Below are 19,595 nucleotides of genomic sequence, written 5' to 3'. Positions count from 1 at the left end.
TGTCTGGCTCAGGGCACAGCAACCACTTTCCTTAGGGTGCAGTGACCATTGGCCATCTGCTTTCTCAGGAGTCGTTAGCTGAGGAAAAACAAAACCTAAAACTATTCTTTCAAAATGGAGTAAGGCTGGCTCCCAGCAATGCTTAATATACTTGGGGATCTTATTAAAACAGAAACTTGGGATCCAGGGTTCTGGAACTCATTTGGTCATCCAGGTGGGGTTTATAATGTGCATTTCTAACAAACTTTAAAAGGTTAATATCTGTGGCCCTCTCTTTAAATAGTGTTGATCTGAAGGAGATGAATAGAGTAGAAGTTGCTGGTAACCTAGATGTCAAACAGCCCCTGCATAACCAAAGATTCCACAGGGAAGGGGGTACTCAAGATACCCAGCCACCCACAGGCCCAAGACTAGGTTGTCAGAGCTCTACAGATACTGGCTTCAATACTCTACATGGAGAGAAGCCAAAGGCAAACTTAAGATACATACTGACGGTCTTAGCTTGATTCAAAACCACTGAACCTCCTCCCAACTGTACTTAGATGCATGAAGGGCAGCAAAATTCCATGAGTTAATTGACAACTGGCCATTTGGTGATGACTACATGTAGATGAAGGTGCAAGACAGATGTTGTAGGGTTTTATTTAAATGATGTGGAGTTTTGTTTTTACTCCAGAATAATACAAATCATAAGTCTGATACACCTTTAAAAGACAAGGACTGTAGCAACCGAGATCACAAATTGGAATATTTAGAAGTACTGCGGGGCTCTTCTTCCTCCCAACCGTTGCTATGCTCCAAGCAATGATTTCTATCATCATAGATATGTTTTTCTTGACTTTGAACTTTGGTTTATTTGTTTATTTTTGTCCTTTGGACACTTAAAAAATTCTCCTGGCTTTGTAAAACTTCAATTCCTTCTCACTTCTCTGTAGCATTCCATCGGATGACTCAGTACATTTGTGTCTTTCTGGTGATGGATTGTGTCCAGTATGTGTGCTGTCACAAACACCTTTGTGCATGTTCCATACACACCACTGGCAACGAATGAGAAGTTCACATCTTTGTCAACACAGCTGGTTGTTTTATTTTAGACCTCCTGGTTGGGGCTCAGCAATGTCACACCATAGTTGGGTATGCACAGTGAAGAACAGAAACAAAGGTAAGTGAGAGAGGTTTGGAGAGAGAACTAGAAGCTCCATTTGGAGCAACTTGCCTGGGGCAGGGCAGCCTGCCTGAGGCAATGTAGCTTGCCCGGGCTAAAATGTTTCTGTACATGAAAAGTGGAAGTGGGAATTTCAGCAGCCATTAGAGAATTCCTGTGCACTAAAGACAGCAGAGCTTTTACTGTGTTCTGGAGGCTGGGTAACCTAGGCACAGTTGGTATAAACATGAGTACTTCACACCAGTCTCTAGTGGGGATGACAAATACTGGGAGAGAGAGAGGTGAGAGACACAATCAGGCAGTGTGGTAACAAGCTACAGTAAGGATTCATGCCAAGTCTTTGCCCCGGAATTAAGAAGGTATCCATCAATTTGGTCTCCTAGAGCTGAAGAATATGTCGCTGGGAGGGGAATTGGATCCAAGGCTTGATAAATGAGCGGTGGCCCATTAAGAAGGTAATGGAGAGACAAGCCTGAGCAATGGCTTAGAGGTTGGGAAGAGGGTGACAGGGCTGAAGGCAGCCCAGGACATGGCGATGGGCAAGAGCAGGCTGAAACAGTGGTTTCAGAGCAGACACTGAAAGGTCTGTGTGCTTCATTGAGCATAAACTTTGAATGGCCATTCAAGTCTGCAAAGATGGCACTGCCGGAGTCCTTCAGAAAGACATTGTTGTAACAGGCTTCGTGATCTAAGGTAGACAGCAGAGGAAATAAAAAACAAAAACAAAAAAAAGAAGCGACAGATTCGATTTTGAATAAAATATGGCACTGTTCTCTCTTGCAGGACAAGAATTCTCATTTGTGGGGAACTGGGAAAGTACTTAAGGTGATGGTTTTGTTCTGCCAGGGTGAGCCCGGTCTGAAGGTAATTTCTCCAAAGCAGCTGTTCTAAGTGTTAGCTAAACGGCACCAGGAGAGTCCCTGGACACAGGTGTCATGTTCAATCTTATTCATCTATCAATAAGCCGGATTCCACGTGCCGCTCGGGTGGCAGCGTTGCACCTCTGAGACAGGAATTCTATTAACAGACACATTTTGTGGCTCCAGCCTGCATCCCAGCTGCAGTCCCTTCAGGGATATGTAGAAATCCTTGGTCTCTTTCAACAGTGGCTTCATACTGAATAATCTGAACACAAGTGACACATATATTTTGACTAAGTAACTCAACACCCATGATGTGTGTCTTCTTCTTACTGTTTGGGGTAGGTTCCCATGTTGGTCTTTTAAAACAGGAAGTGAGATACAAATATTTAAGTCATTTAAGAAAGATTTTATTTTTTTAAACAATGTGTATTAATTCCTGTGTGGGTTTGTGCACATGAGTGAAGTGCCCTGAGAGGCCAGAGGGGACATTAGATGCCATGAAGCTGGAGTTACAGGTGGTTGTGAGCTGCCTCACCTGGTGTAGGTTGTGGGAAGTGAGCATGAGTCACCTGCGATAGTAGTATAGGCTCTTAACCTCTGAGTCACCTCGTTAGACACTACTTAGGTTTTTGAATAACTAACATGGAAGGCAACACTTGATTTCTCTCTATCCTTAAAGCAACAGCTATCTCTTCCCAGCGGCACACCAGTGCTGGTTTTGTGCATATTGTTTCAAAGGTATTCCATATAATTAGAACAATTACAACCAACTCTGCGTTTGTACTGGTTGTGATTTACTCTAATGGTCTCTGTCTGTTACAAAGAGAAGGTTTCTTGATGAGGGGTGAGTGCCATACCTAAATCTGAAGATTTGGAGCTAGGAGCCCCTAATGAGAGAGAACCTGCAATGCTTGTCTTTCTGGCTCTGGGTTACTTGACTCAGTATGATCTTTTCTAGTTCCATCCACTTACCTGCAAAGTTCATGACTTTTTCTTTACAGCTGAATAGTTTTCCGGTGTATATGTACCACATTGTCATTAGCCATTCATCCGTTGATAGACATTTAGATTCTTTCTATTCCTTAGCTACTTGGTATAGGATAGCAATGAACATGGCTGAGCAAGAATCTATAGATCCTTTGACATTGTAAGTCTGTCGGGCATATGCCAAGGAGTGCTGTAACTGGGTCATATGGTAGCTTTACTTTTAGCGTTCTGAGAATTCTCCGCACTGATGTTCATACTGGCTTGGCCAATTTGCATTTCCCTCAACAGCGAATGAGGGTTTCCATTTCTACACATCTCCAGTACTACACATCATGTGCTAACTGGGGTAAAATAAAATCTCAGAGTTTCTTTGCTTTGCAGTTCCCTAATTGCTAGGGATAGTGAACCATATATATATATGGTTCTGTGGTTCCATATGAATTTTAAGATTGTTCTATTTCTATGAGGAATAAAATGGGGATTTTTTTTTATTGAGATTGCATTGAATCTGTAAATAGCTTTTGGCAGAATGGACATTTTTCACAAAATTAATTCTACCATGAAATATATATATATATATATATATATGAAATATATGACTAGAAATATATATATATATTTCTTATATAGACACTCATATATATTTCTTAGCTATTTCTTTTTTATTCTTTTGAGAACTCTCTGTTCAGATCCCAGGCCTGGTTTTTAGGATGGCTCTTTTTTTTTTTAATGCTTTGTTTTTAGTTCTTTATTTATTCTAGATATCAATCGACTGTCAGATGTGTAGCTGGCAAAGGTTTTCTCTCATTATGTGGTCTTCCTGTTCACACAGTTGTTTCTTTAGCTGTATAGATCTTTGAGTTTTACACAGTTCCATTGGTCAGTTATTGGTCTTTACTCTTTAGTCATATTAAGACAGTCCTTCCTATAGGTAGGACACTATAGCAGGGCACCCCTGTGTTTTCTCCAACAGTTTCAGGGATTTGAGTTTCACACTTAGGTATTTGATCCATTCGGAGTTAGTTTTGGTGCCAGGTGACAGGAATGGATCCAATTTCATTCTTCTGCATGTGGAAAACCAGTTTCCCCAATAACATTTGTTGAAGATACTTTATTTTATCCAGTTTCTATTTTTTGTCAACTGTGTCAGCTGTTAAATGGCTGAAATCAAGTGTGCTTATGTTTTGGTTTGGTCTTTGATTTTTTTTTTTTTTTTTGATCTATGTGTCTATTTTGATGCCAGTACCATATTGTTTTTATTTATTTATTTATTTATTTATTTATTTATTTATTTATTTTTTGTTTTTTCGAGACAGGGTTTCTCTGTGTAGTCCTGGCTGTCCTAGAACTCACTCTGTAGACCAGGCTGGCCTCGAACTCAGAAATCTGCCTGCCTCTGCCTCCCGAGTGCTGGGATTAAAGGAGTGCACCACCACCGCCCGGCTTTTATTTTTACAGCTCTGTAATATATCTTAAAATCTGGAATGCCAATACCTTCATTATTTTTTTAATGCAGCATTATTCTGGCTATTGAGGGATTTTCTGTGGTTCCATATGAATTTTACGATAGTTTGTTCTATTTTTATGAGGACTAAAATGGGGATTTTTTGATTGAGATTGCATTGAATCTGTAAATAGCTTTTGGCAGAATGGACATTTTCATGAAATTAATTCTACCAATTGATGAATATGGTGTGTCTTTCCATTTTCTAATGTCTTTCTTCAGAGGTTTAAAGTTTTCATGGTGGAGGTCCTCCACTTCCTTGGTTAGGTTTATTCCTACATATTTTCCTTCCCTTGAGGCTATTGTGAATGAAAATGTGTCCACGATCTTCTCTGTGTGCTTGTTGGTGGTGTATAAAAAAAGCTATTGATTTGTGCAAGTTGATTCTGCCACATTGTTGAATTTATTTATTGTTTTTTAAAATTTTCTTGGTAAAACTTTTTGGGGGTGATCTCTAATATACATTATTATGTCATCTGTTAATGGGATCATTTGACTTCTTCTTTCCCTATTTGTATCTCTTTAATTCTTTTCTCTTGCATCACATTCAGCTAATACTTTGAGCACTGTATTGAAAAGAAGTGAGGACAGTGTACATTTCTGTCCCATTGCAGGTGTCAGTGGGATTGCCTCACGCTTTTCTCCATTTGGGATGATGGAAGTTGTAGATTTCTCAGGTACAACATTTATCACATGGAACTGTGTTTCCTTCCTACATTCTCTAGGGCTTTGATTATTAAGACTTGACACATTTTTCTCAAAGGCCTTTTTTCTGTATCTATTAGGATGATCATGTGATGTTTGTCTCTAAGTTCATTTATGCAATTTAATACATTTATTGACTTGTGTATGTTGAACCATTCCTTTGCATTTTGCATATATAACCAATTTGGTCATGGTGTACTCCTTTCCCCCTAATGTATGCTTGTATTCTGTTTGTAAGTATTTTGTTGAATATTTTGAAATTATGTTCATTGGGGGTACTATTCTATGGGTTTTCATGTGTGTGTGTGTGTGTTTGTTTGTTTGTCTGTCTGTCTGTCTGTCTTTATCTAGGTCTCGTGTTAGAGTAATATTGGCTTCATAGAAGGAGTTTGGGAGTATCCCTATGCATTTTTCCTTCTTTTCCTTCTTTCTTTTTCATAGTTTAAGAATTGGCTAAAGATCTTTGAAAGTCTGGTAGAATTCTGATTTGAATCCATCTGGCCCTGAGTTTTGTTTTTAACTGGAGTCTTTATGTCGCTACTTCAATCTTCTCACTTGTTAGAGGTTTGTTTATGTGGTTGGCCTTTTCTTGATTTGATTTTGGTGTATTGGCTCAATCTAGAAATTCACTATTTCTTTTAGGTTTTACACTTTAGTGGAGTGAAGATTTTTAAAATACTCCCTTACAATATTCTGAATTTCTTTGGTGTCTCTTGGAATGTTTTTCTGTTCATTTTTGATTTTCTTGATTTGGATCACCTCTTTCCTTTGGTTACATGGGCCAAGGGTCTGGCACTATTATCTTTCCAAAGAACAAGTTCTCAGATTAATTGATTCTTTCTTTGTTGTTTTTTGTTTGTTTGTTTGTTTGTTTTTGTTTTTGTTTTTATTTCACTGATTTCTGCTCTGATTTTTATTACTTTTTGCCGTTGACTCTGTTTGGACTTGGTTTGTTCTTGTTCTTTGTTTTTGTGCTCTTTCAGATTTTTTTGGTGTAGGCGCTTAAAGGTAACTTGCAATGATACCTGCTTGCTCCATTTGATGGGAGTACTTTGTCCCACCTCTTTACTCTAAGGCACTGGCTATCTTTAAAGCTAGGTGCTATTTCTTGGAAACAACAGGCAGCTGAATTTGGTTTCCTGATCCATTCAGCTCATGCCTTTTGATTGGAGAATTGAGACCATTGATACTTAAAGTTATTGTTGAAATGTGTATTATTCGTGGTCTTGGTGTTGTTGATTTTTGGTGTTGTTTGTGCTTTCTGTGGTACTCTGTGTTTTAATAATTATGGCTAGTATTTAGTTCCTTCCATAGGCCTTTGGCTATGCTTACTCTTCTCTTAAGTCCAAAATAATTCTTCCTATTTTATTTTAGGTTTGGTTTATTAGATATATTTTTAAGGATGTTTATGTAGTAGAAAGTTTCTCTCTCACCTTCAATTATGGCAGATCATTTTGTGGCCATATCAGTTTAGGCTGACAACCATGGTCTGTCTCTTAGAGCATTGCTCCACGCTCTTCTGATTTATAACGTTTCCATTAAAAAATCAGCTGTTGTTCTGACAGGTTTGCCTTTTGCTCCCTCAGCTTCAGTCTACTTCCTTTGTTCGGAACACTCACTGTTTTAACAATGGTATGCCCTGGGGATTTTCTTTTCTAGCCTTGTCTACTTGGTGTTCTGTGTCTTGCTTGAATCTGTACTAGTATGGCTTTCCTGGGTTTGAGGTGGTTTTCTTTTATGATCTTGTTGAAGATCTGCTCTGTGCTGCTGATTTGGGATTCTTTTCCTCATCTCTTTCTCTAATTCAACAGTTCGGTTTCTTTATGGTGCTCCAGATTTTCTCTATGTCCCCTTTCTGTGTTTGTAATTGTTTCCTATTCCTTGCTTATTTGGTCTGTCTTCTCTGTACCCTTATAGTCTATTTTCTGTTTGATCCACTCTACCTTTAAGACTTCCCGTTGAGTTTTCTGGTTGAGTTATTGGGCTTTCCAATTCCATCTTCATTTCAGCGGTGTCCCTGTCGTTGTTTCTATCTCCTTATTGCATGCCGTTCCCAATACCTGCATTGTCTTTGTCATTTCCACCATCTTTACATTTGTGTTTTCTTGGGCACCACTCTGATTCTTATTCTCCTTAGGCTCCATTTCATTGGTTTTCTTGAGCTCTTTCTAAGTATCTCCTCTCAAACTACTTGAGTTCTATAATGAAGTTTTTGATTCTTCTTCTAAAATCTATGTCATGGTGTTTGTGCAGGTAATTCTCATTGGCAAGTATTTATACGGGGCTGGAAGGATTTGAAGAAAAAATGCTGGTGTGATCTTTCACAGCATTGGTATGCTCTTGATGAGATGTGGGTTCATGGACATTTTGTTGGTTCTAGATGTCATATGGACAGAGGAGGTTGGCACAGAAGAGAGGGTTTTTGTGCAAGGGACACTGTTGTAAAGTATCAGATGAAGAAACTGAAGTCCACCACCCAGCTGCAATGCCCCCATCCACATTGTTCTCCTTAGGAGCAAACTGAAATGATGGATGGTTGGGGAGATTTTCACCAGAAGAGTGTGGCCACTAGTGGTCAAGCTTGGGCAAGACCCAGAGAAGTACTGTATTTGTTTACTTTTAAAAAATTGTCTTGGATGAGGTCTTTCCCTATAGTCTGTGCTGGCTGAGAATGCACAATAACCCTTTTGCCTAGGCCTCCCCAGTACTGAGACCATGGGAGAGAGCGTCAGCACTCTTTGTTTACACAACAAATGCTCCTTTGGTGAGATGAAGCTAGGAACTTGTAAGAAGGCTGAAAAAAATTGAAGGAGGCAGAAATTGAAGGAGGGAAGAAGTTCCTAGTAATTTCATCTTCTTTCAGAGGCTATTGATTGATTTATCTTCCTGTAGTTAAAATCTGATTAATTTAAACTTAATAGAAAAGTGTTTGGGCAGTAGATGGGAGGTCTGTTCTCATTCTTTGATCCTGCTTCAGGAATGCTTGCCTGCTTAGCCTTTCCTGAATCTGTCTACCCTGGTCATTATTAAAGTGGATGCTGGGGGCTACAGCTGTCACTGAGATGTACAGTGCCTGTTCGATATTCACACTACCTCGGGGCCCATTCCCAGCATGGAGAAAGTCAACTTGAGAATTCACACCAGAAAAACAAATGGTCTGAAGTGGATATCTGAGATGAGTGGGGCTGTGGGTGGGAGTGTTTATCCTTTTCCTCAGCTATCTCCCCTTGTTATTGCTTGACAATGCTCCACCTAGTCAGTCCTGCTCTTCGGGTCCTAGAAAGCTGTGGCAGATGACAGCATTCATTCTTCCATAACAGACTCACTGCTAGTCTGGGAAAAACTAGCTTTTGGGAAGGGTCTGTGTGGCTTTGGTTTCTCCTCAGGGGTCTAGAACACTGATTTTTGAGAGAGATGGATAGTCCACTGACCAGTGAGTGTTAAGATGAGAGGTTTATGGTGGCATTGGAAATCATTGAGAAGCAACTTTTCTCTGACATGTTCTTGGAGCTGGAAAGAGACAACTAATTCTATATCATCCCACATTGATTCTCAAGACACAAGCCTGAGGAAAACATGCCTGGCTGCCCATGAGATCCAAGGCGAGCCTAACCCAAGGAGAGCTCTTGATACATCAGAATGTAAACAGTTTACTCCAGTCACTCATTCAGCAGGGGCGCGGAGGGAAGATTAATGGGCAATTTGAAAGAAAGTCCAGTTAAAGCCGTGGCCACCCTCATGTCATAGAAGCAAGAGCTGGCTTCATTTAAACAAAAAGGACGATTCCCCATCTGGCCGGGACCAGAGACCACACAGTGGCTGAGAACTGCCTGCCCATGCAGGGGCTTGCTCTTCCGTGTGTTGAGCAAAAGGAGACATGCTTGTGGAGGGGAGGTCATCCAATTATTTGTTACAAGCTTTCAGAATGGAATGAACTTAAAACAAGTCTTAAGTGTTACAGTGACAAATATTTAATGTCACCTCCATGATTTATGGCACTTCTGTCTCCCATTTGAAAGCTTTTAGTTCAGTGGCAAAGATTACCAGGGGCCTTGCCCATTGAGTTGAGACTCTTTCCCTTGTCTGGGTCAGCACCACCTGGGAAGGGTGCACGAGGCAAATCTGTCTGTGCACAGTATCCTTTGTGGATGGTCCATAGAGGCGAATCCAGGGTGTAACCGTGCTTCTGGCATCTGCTCAGTGGGTGTCTCGTGCTCCACATCTGTGGTGTGAGGCTGCATGTGAGAAAGGCTGAGGCCAGGCCATACAGCAGCTGCAGAACCACAGGTGGCCATATTCACTGGTACTCTGGAGGCATAGCACACCTGTTGTGTTGGGATACCTGTCCAGAATAAATGGCGAGCCTTGCCATGCATGAAGGCCGCCTCACTTCTTTTGATGTGTACATTTTGACTATGAGAGCCCAACTGGCTTGACCATAGGAAGCACAGACTCCTGAAAGAAGGCAAAGATGCTTGCCACTGAATGCTGGGTAGTCTGCTATGATGTCACCCTGAGGCGTCTGCTGCAGCTGAGCATCTGAGATCATATCAGCTGCTAGTGACTCACTGTCACCACCTGCCCTTGGGGCTTTGGGGTTGCAAGCTGGGATAGCATTTTGTGTGCATCATTCCAGGAACCTTCACAGAGCCTCTGGGAGGTATGCAAATAATCCCCAGTTTACAGAAAGGAAAAACGAGGCACCCAGATATTTATTCAAGGGCACAGAGCTAGCAAACGCAAGGTGAGGTCCCAACCAAGGCTAGATTAATGCCTTTTAAACACTACATAATTTTCCCCTTGCCTATGATGAAGCTCTAGGTACCTTTCTACCTTCAAGTTCAAACTCAACTGCTAAATATTCCCAAAGGATGAATTTGGGAAGTCCATTTCATACCTCAGTCCATCTATGAAATCTTCCTTTCCAAACACAGGACTGGCTGATGTTTTTTAAAGGACAGTTGGCAGCACATCCCTTATGGACAAGATTCTCCTTTGAGAGGCCACGCTGCTCTCCCACAGGTGTCTCTTGCCCACCCTGGAAGGATGCCTGTGCTATTGAGTAAGGTAAAAAGCACAGCCTGTTTGCTTGCAAAGGCTTTCTAATGGGAAGAAAGCTGATCAGGGCTGGCCAGACTGTGCTGCCTTCTCCTGGCCGCCTTGAAATAAAGTGATTAAGAGCCCAAGCAACTTTAGGGAGTGAGTGGTCATAGGGAGGCGGAGGGGCCTGGATGCCTTCAGAGAAACCTGTGCTCTGATTCAGTGACTGTGTACAGGGAATTTTGTCCATGGGTTCAAAGGGATCTCTGTACAAGGCATGTGTGATGTTATTTTGTAGAAGGGACTTGAGCATCTCTAGATTGTTGTATACAAGGGGCTTCTCAAACCTGTAGCCTACAGCGTAACTTGCATGTGTGTACATGTGCTTGTGGGTATGCATGAATATGTACACATGTGTGTGCATGTATATGTGTGTGTGCTCATGTGTGCATATGTGTGTGTCCTGTGATGTTTTTGCTTACTGAAAGGACCTGTTCCATGATACCTGTGAGCTGTCATAAAATTGTATTATTTTAATGACGAGCCTTGACTTCTGTATAACTAAAGAGGAGGTGAAGTAAATCTGAAGAAAGCTTCACAGTCAAAACTGGCTCCCAACAATTGCACTTTGAGGCAGAAGTATTTTAAGAATCACTAAGAAAGAGGAATTTGTTTTCTCTCCCTGCAAGGGCTTCAGAGTAGCATATTTTTATTTTATTTTTTAAAAGTTCGCCTTTACTCTTAAAAATGAACTTAGCTAGATTTTCTTGTTTCTGGCTTTACTTCCCTTGGAATTTCTGAGTGGTGGGTTTTGTTTTTTTTTGTTTTTGTTTTTTTTTGGCTCTGGTGATGACTTCTACTCTGATTAAATCTGAAGACTCTGACTTTTTCTCTTGTGCTGAAACATTATGTCCTGCCAGTATATGTAGAGATTATATCTCTCTCCTTGAAGTCAGTTACTGAGGTGACATCTTGATGCCAATAATTTTCTGTCACTTAATTTCTGTACATGTTGAATGTGCTTAATATGCAGATTTTGTTTCAGTTTATCATCATCATTATTATTATTATTAAACAGTGCAGAGACTGAAAGCATAGCCTTGTGCTCCTGAGCAAGCACTCTCCCAGTGACCTGTCCATATTCTATTTTTCACTCTGAAGCAGGGTTTTACTAAGTCATCTAGGTTGGCCTCTTTGTGTCCTTGGTCCTCCTGTCTTAGCTTCCTGAGGATCTGGGTATATACAAGCCTATGACTCCAGGTCCACCTCTCAGGTGTTTGTTTATTTATTTATTTGTTTGTTTGTTTGTTTTTGAAGAATATCTTTTGTGTAAAAGATTGCTTAGTTTTTTCTTTCCCTTTTAGGGGACTCTTCATTATCAGAGGCCCTGTTTGGCTTTATGACGGGTCTCTGTGTTGATTGGTCACTCTGCAAGTGTTTTAATCTGTTGTCTCTCCTATTCCTTGATTCAAGTCCCTCCTCTGTGCCATCAACTTAGCATTAAAATAGTGACTTGTCTCTAAGTATTGTTAGATCCTGAAGTATCGTTCTGAATCTCTGTTTTCTTCATTCTCTTTTTACTTCATTCTCTCCTTTTGCATCATGACTAGAAAGCACAGTTTGATAAACTTTGTATTTCATAGACCATGTGTGCGTCTCAGGATTTCTTCCTATTTGTTCCTTTGCTTTGGGCCTGATTTTTATGACGTATACCACTCATTCCATCTCTTCCATTGTATCTGCTGCTTAAAGTGGATGTAGACTTTCCATATCATTTCTTTCCTTTAAACATGTTTTTAGATATATTAATTTTATAATTCTATGTGTATCGTGCACCACGTGTGTGCCTAGTATCTGTAGAAGCTAGAAAAGGGCATTGGATCCCTTGAAACTGGAGTTACAGGTACTTGGGAGCCACTATGAGTGTGAATATACTGGCAATTGTGCCCTGCTCCTCTGCAAGAGCAACGAGTGCTTGTAACTACTGAGCCATCCCTCCAGCCCTCATTTCATCTTATTTATTTTAGTATACACACTTATCCACTGTGCCTTCTTTCTCTTTAATCTATGTTTTTAATCCTATGTTTATTATCATCCATTTTTCTGTTTTCTGCTTCTATGAGCACAAGGCCAGGCAAGTCAGAGAAGAGAAAATCAGCCTCTATAGGAGACCTTGGAATTTTCTAGATCTTGCAGATGGCTCAGGCCAGATGTTCTCCACATAGTAGATCTGTCAGTCCCTTGGTTCCATCTTAAAATGCACCTTCCTATTTATAAACTTGTAATGTGTTGTTAGGCAAACCTCTGTCTACTTTCGTTCTATTGATATTTTTATGTCATTCTGCCATATTGTTTTAACGACATAGTTTATACCAACAAACACTTTTATATGCTATTTGATATAAATGTTACTTAGCATATGAAAGAAGATACACTGCAATGTATTATATGCATTATGTCAATAATTATCTTATTATAATATACATGTTAATATATGTAAGCTAATCTAAGTTTTTCTGCTAGATTTTTCTCTCTCCTGTCTTTATCTCCCTTTCTTTTTTGTGTGTGTGTTTGTGTTTATGTTTTCTGGAAAAACTCTAGTGTCGCTGATTTTGTCAAAAAAGCCTTTACATTCTTATTGAAACTGATTAATTTTCAAAATAATATGAGAATGACATGGTAGGCTTTACAATCAAGGGCCAGCACAAATCCCCCTTGGCTGATTAACTTTATGTGTACACCATACACTAATTTTGAAATTTCTAAGCCTTTGTGAATATTAACCTTTGCCTTAATTTTTAATTGTTTGATTGTTGGTGGTCAGGAATCAAAATGGTGGGTCTGTAAAATTATTACTAATGATGTAAAATTATTATTAATGAATAATGGCAGTTTTTATAGTTATATAGTTGCCCCTTTTGAGTTTTGAAGGGAGAAGGATAAACCTATTGTTTCTAACAATTTTGTCTCTTTTATCGACATGTACACTTCTTAATCGGTTTGAGAGCTGTCTGCAGTGGCTGTCTCTTTTAGAATGATGTTGTGCTGGTCCTGCACCCTGCTTCTCCCCCTGTTCTCAGTAGCTCCTCTTTGCACATACAGCCTCACATGGTCTCCATGAGCTGTTGGCAGGCCTCAGGTGCTGAATGGCCCAAGCTGACCTGGTTTTCCTGGCTCCAGGTTTCAGGTTGGATCCAGGTACTAACTTTGATTTCCTTCTGATGCATTTCGTGTTTCTATCCAGAAGTGTGCTTCTTTGCTGATATTAAAGCCAAGATGAGTCTGGAACTCCTAGCATCCGGATTGACTTTTGCCAGGACACTCACCACAGCCCCCATGGAACCGCTGCCCAGACCTGTTCTGCAGGCTCTGGCAGATGTTTGCTTACTGGCTTCCTGGCTCTTTCAGGGACTTTCTCAGGTTCTCATTGATTCACCACTAGCCCTGCAGCCTCCCTTGCTTGGAGGGCCTCATCCTGTAGCTGGCGCTTCCCACCTGCTGTGCACAGTCACAGGGAAGTCTTGTTCCATCAAATGCTTGCTTCTCTTGTTCAGCAGGTCCAAGATGGAGCCTCAGAGATTGAATTTTTCACAAGGTCTCCACAGTCTCTGCTTTTAGTAGGAAAGCATGGTTCACGGGAAGATTTGGTTTAAGGGAAGTAGATTTTACTCTACTTTAACAAACATTAAGTGGCAGTATACAGGCCAATGGGAAAAAGGTTGGGTAAGACCAGGGTTCTGGCTATGTCTCCTTGTTATCAGATATATGTTCATCTGCTTGGTTTGCACCTACTGGGAAGCTGGGAAACTCTGTCACTATGGAGGTACTTTGCCTGAAGAGAAGTGACATTATCTTGGTCAGTGATTAAACTGAATGAACACCTATCAGCATTTCCTAGGTACTGCATTTACCACCAAAGCAACAGCATTAGCAAGTAGGCAGAAAGTCAAAATCAAGAATCATAGCTGTAAAGTGCTTAAGTGTACACAGTAAAAATGATGGACATTTGAGTTTTTGCTCAGTTTGATAAGACTTGGCCAGCAATGCTCTGTTTTCTAAGCAGGTCATGTGGAGGGATTTTCACTGTGCTTCTGTGGCTGTCACTGGTGGGTTCTGCTGGAAGCAGGTCAGTGTGAGCTTTGAATGTTGACGTTTGTTTCATGTGGTGTACTTCAAACTCCGAGGAGGAGAAACTCTCCATCCAGCTCATTTTATTTAACAGGGAGTTTGGGTTGGGCTGGTTTGAAGTTGTTTGACTTGAAAGCTGGGGAAAGTCCCACTCACTCCCAAGAGACCAGCTGTCCTGTCCCCTTAGTCAAGGCTGGCTCACATGCCCCTTTCTTTCTAAGCTAGTTCCACTGGCAGAAGGAGCTGAGATTGTCATGTTTCTCTGAACAATCCATTCAGCAATCAATTCCTAGTCCTCCTAAGAAAGACAGAGATCAGAATCCCATCAGAGTTCAGCATTCCAGAAGGCGGCGGGGCTCATGTTGATAGTATGGGCAGATAAATAGGAAGGGCACCTATGAAATCTCTATATTAGTAAAGGACTTAAGATTTCTCACCTAGGACAGGACTCCCTTTGTTTTGTAGCCACCTTAGGTATCGTTTGTATGTTTTTCAGTTTAAATTTTTTTTTTTTTTTTTTTTTTTTAGAAACAGTGGGTGTCTAGTCACTGATTAAAAAAAATTAAACCAAACCAAACCAAAAACAAAAAACAAAAACAACAACAACAACAGCAACAACAAAAAACATCTGACAGAAGCTGAAGGAGGAAGGCTTATTTTGGCTCATGGTTTTTCAGCTGTCTGTCAGGGGAAGGGGGGTGTGGAAGCAGAGAAAAGACAAGATATATCTCCTAAGGTCTTGGTCCCCTGGACCTGCATCTAGCCATGCACTTTCATAATACCATCATAGTATGAATCACTCAGGAGATTAATGCACTGGATAGATCAAAGACCTCAGGCTCTATGTCTGGAAACTCCATCACAGACACACAGAGAGAAGTGTACTTTACTAATCCAACAAAACTGACAAGATTAGTCTTCACAGGGTGTTGGTGGGGGGGGGGAGATTACTTAAGCACTTTGACTTCCTCCCCATTGACGCTTGCCTATATTCCAGCAATAAGTCAAAGAAGGGTTTAGTGCCAACTGCACCAATTGTAGAGAGTGTATCAGCCTTTACTTTTTGAGACTTGGAGTGACTATAGGACGTTGTCTAGGGAGTGAGGACACTTCAAAAGCCTTTTCCCCTCTTGGTATATCTGGATCCTTTCAAACTCTATAATTCAGCTCACGTTGAACATACTGATATCCCTCACCTGCTTCTTCTGTTTCTTCACCATATTCTTAAAACTCTCTTTACCTAGCTGAGAGCATGGCATTCCAGGAGCTTGTGCTCACAAGTGCTTTGTTTTACCAGAAACACCTACTCTCTCTCCCAGCCTCTAAAAGCCATACCCCAAATCTTTCAGGCAACTATGAAAAGCTTAAGGTCTTTCAGTGGCATATTGTCGAGTCACTAAAATGGTGACCCATTTACTGTGAACTCTGGGCGAATCGATCATTCCTCCATAGATTTCAAAGTTTAGGTATGGTCATGTCCAGAGATTTAAGGCATGAATTGCTACTGGAATCCAGAGTGGTTCACCTTTGTTCATTGACATTAAAACAAGGGGTGGGGTGGGGCAGTTAATAGAACACAGATGTTAAGAAGGGGGAAATGAGAAAGTGGAGTGGAGGAAGCTTCATCTGAGGTGTGTGTGTGTGTGTGTGTGTGTGTGTCTGTGTGTGTGAGGGGGTGACCAAGCCAGCCCAGTCAGTCAACAGGTTCTCTAGCACAGGCATGAGGATTAAAAAGAAAAAAGTCGATTAGACAATATTGCAGCATTACCCCAGCCAATTCTGAGGCTGAAGACTGAGGCGGGTTTATTTTTTCCCAATTTGCTTTTAAATCACTTTAATTACATGCAAGTATTTAGGTCAGTTCTAGGTTGTGGAACTTGCAATACAATAAATGTAAATAGTCAAGGAACAAACAAGGCAATAAACAAAGTCCTATGATCACTGTTTTTAAGGGCTTATCAGGATGACAAAATATCTGAGCCCACTTCCCTATCCTAGCCCACAGTCATATTCATGCCTGAGGCCTACTGCTTTGTTCTAGCCTAAGATTTAGATTCCTGACTGAAATTACTTCCCTGTTTTAGCCTAAAATTAGATTCCTGCCTGAACTTACTTCCCTATCATGGCTTAATGTCAGATTCCTGCCTAAAGCCCATTTCCTTGTCTTTGGCCAATGTCAATTTTTTGCCAAGCAGTTCCAAAAACTCTCCATAGGGAGGTAGTGGGGGGGGGGGGGGTACTACCAGGGGAATAAAAGGAAGAGGGATAAAGAACATTAAACATGATCAAAAAAGCCATAGGAAGACATATGATTTTATATTTACTTAAATTTGCATATTCTATGTGTTTTAAATGAAGTTATGCCAGGGTGATACTGCTTCTCACAGGAGCCATAAACTATTTAACAGAAACCCTAATTGCCAGACACGAGAAACTCCCATTGAGCTGTTAGTCAGCGATGTCCAAGAGCCTCCCAAAACAATACAGGCTTTTCTGGTCTCTCTGAGTGTTCTCTGGAACTTAATGGTAAGACCCACATACATCAGACATAGGTCTTAGAGGAATAGAGCTAGAACTGACCTGGCAGCCTTCTTCTAAATGTATCTAAATTTAGATACTAAATTAGTATCTAAATTTAGATACTAAATTAGTATCTAAATGTGCTATGCAGGCCACCAAGAGAGGGAAGGAATCAATAGTCCTACCCAGTTGTCACACCTACAAACCACAGTAATTACCAGCATAGCAAGATAGCTTCAGTAGTGGCACTTGTATCTTGGTGATAACCAACAGTTACCTAATTGGACTTAAGGCCTGCCTAATGGGAGGGAATTCATGCTTATAGTACCAGTGTTATATATACCTATACCTATACCACATAGACATAGACATACACACAAACACACACACACACACATATATATACATATATATGTATACATACATGTATGTATACATATGTGTGTATGTGTATATATATATATGAGTTCCCATGGCTGGAGAGTCAGGGATCCTAGATAAGAGCCTACTATTGCCATTTTCCTAAACCAGTATAATCTCTAACTGTGACCTAAATATTTCTTTTTATACCCACAGGTAAGTGTAGCTCTGACCTCTCACCACTCTCATCAAAGAAGCTTCTTTTGAGAATCAGAATGTCTGTGCTGAGAAAGTATCTTCTGTATGTGAGAGAGACACCACACTAATGAAATCTTAACAATATGGCAGCCTAAAGAAGACCTGCACGCTGACACCTGCCTTAGGTTTTTACTGCTGAGATGAAACATCATGACCAAAAGCAACTTGGGGAGGAAAGGGCTTGTTTTGCCTGTAGTCCATTATGAAGGGAAGCCAGGGCAGGAGTTCAGAGTGAAAATTTGAGGCATGAACTGAAGCAGGGATCATAGAAGAATGCTATTTACTGTTTCACTCTCCATGACTTGCTAGATAAGATTTTTTATTCAACTCAGGACTACCTACCCAAGGGTCCAGTGAGCTGGAGGATCAGCAGCGGCCACCTCTACGAAAATGCCAGGGGACTATGCAGCCACTAAGGCATCTCCTGCAGAAGGACCTAATTGAAGACTGCCTGAGAGACCAAGGATTTCTGATGCAGACAATGCCAGCCAATCAGAAACTGCTGTTTAGAGGAAATGCTTTCTTGGGACCAGTGGGGCCCAGGTGGAGGGTATTAAAGGAGCTTGCAGCCACGTTCAGATGAGCTTATTCCTGAGTTTCTCACCTTCTTCCAGAGTCTGTGTCCTTGATTCTGTGCCACCTCACCTTCAACCCACAAGGGCAGGTAGGATTGAGCAGTGCGTAGTCCAGGGCACAGGCATTAGACCCTCTCACATCAATCAAGAAAATGCCACACAGACGTATCTACAGGCAAATCTGTTGGAGGCATTTTCTCAGTTGAGATTCCCTCTTCCCAGATGACTGGAGTTTGTGTCAAGTTGACCAAACAAACAAACAAACAAAACTAACACAGCATTCCTGTGTGGATGGGGGAAATCTCATAAGATCTCATTTTAGATGAAGAGTCGTGGACAGTCATTGGAGGAGAATCAGTCTTATTCAAGGTCTGCCGTGTTATCTAACCTCCAGTGGTCATCTCTAAAACACATGCACATATGCACAACTTTAAAGGGAATCATCAGGTTGCATTTATATATATGTACCCTTCTCTCTTTGTGTATGTGTGTGCATGTGTACATTGCATAGCAATAATAACTAGAGAAGACTTCATTGATTGGGGGCAACATGGGAAGAGCTGGAGGAGGAGTGAATGGAGTGGAAATTATGTCAATACAGTACTTATGTATGAAATTCTCAAAAATAATAAAATAAATGTAAAAAAGTCACATATTCATGTCTTGCTTGGTCTTTTGGAAGCTTCAGAAGTAATATATGATTTATTCTAAGATGGTAGAGAAATGGCATAGACATTACCTTTGTCGTTGCATAGTGTAATCATGTAACGTGTTCATTATTCAGAAGGCCAGCATTAAAATCCTAGACTTTGGCCAATGGTAAGTTTATTTTCCAATAATCACCACTTACTTTTTAAAATAGAAAAACCAACAAAATTTATCATATCAAGAGATCTCTGCAAATAAAGATGCTGTTTGTTCTGATTTTTGAACTCATCTCAGCCTTCCTTCATTTGTATCCTTGACTCCTCATGAAGGACACGACCTCTGAAGCTTGAGAGATGCACTTAGAGGTGAAGGACCTGTGCTGCTATTACAGATGACCCAAGATCAATTCCCAGCACCCATACCTGGCAGCTCGCAAGTGCTTGTAGCTCCATTTCCAAGGGGCCTGATGCCCTTTCTTTCATGGGCACTTGCAACCATGTACACAGACCCATGTACAGACACATGGGCATAAAATACACATGCATGCACATAATTAAAAATAAAAAATCAATGCTAGAAAACAACACTCCAGGAAGATGAAAGGAGCAAGGGCTGGCAGTGTTTGTCCCAGAAACCTTGGCTCTCCAGGGTTTAGGGGGATGCCAGGAAACACCATTGCTAGCGTTAACAGCCTCCATGACTGTGTTTAGGTCAGTCCCTGACAGTCTGTGCTAGATGGGGTGAGCCGAGTCTCCTCTGTGCTTTGTGCTTCCTGCCCAGGAGAGCTGTACCACATGGCTAAAATGTCACATGCCTCTCAGTCACCAGGAAGCTGGAGGACA

At 40.9% G+C, this 19,595-nt stretch overlaps 1 long non-coding RNA gene across 1 annotated transcript; it reads left to right on the top strand.

Moving 5' to 3' along the window:
- The first annotated feature begins 1,210 nt into the window (after positions 1–1,210).
- On the top strand, positions 1,211–18,756 carry LOC143442532 (uncharacterized). Its single transcript, XR_013110769.1, has 3 exons — positions 1,211–1,620; positions 1,949–2,029; positions 17,489–18,756. It is a non-coding gene; the product is annotated as an uncharacterized LOC143442532 (long non-coding RNA).
- The last annotated feature ends 839 nt before the right edge of the window (positions 18,757–19,595 follow it).

This window comes from Arvicanthis niloticus, chromosome 6, assembly GCF_011762505.2.
Source record: "Arvicanthis niloticus isolate mArvNil1 chromosome 6, mArvNil1.pat.X, whole genome shotgun sequence".
In the NCBI taxonomy this organism is placed as follows: Eukaryota; Metazoa; Chordata; class Mammalia; order Rodentia; family Muridae; genus Arvicanthis; species Arvicanthis niloticus.
The sequence above is the reverse complement of the archived record's forward strand: the minus strand, read 5'-3'. Positions and strand labels throughout refer to the sequence as shown.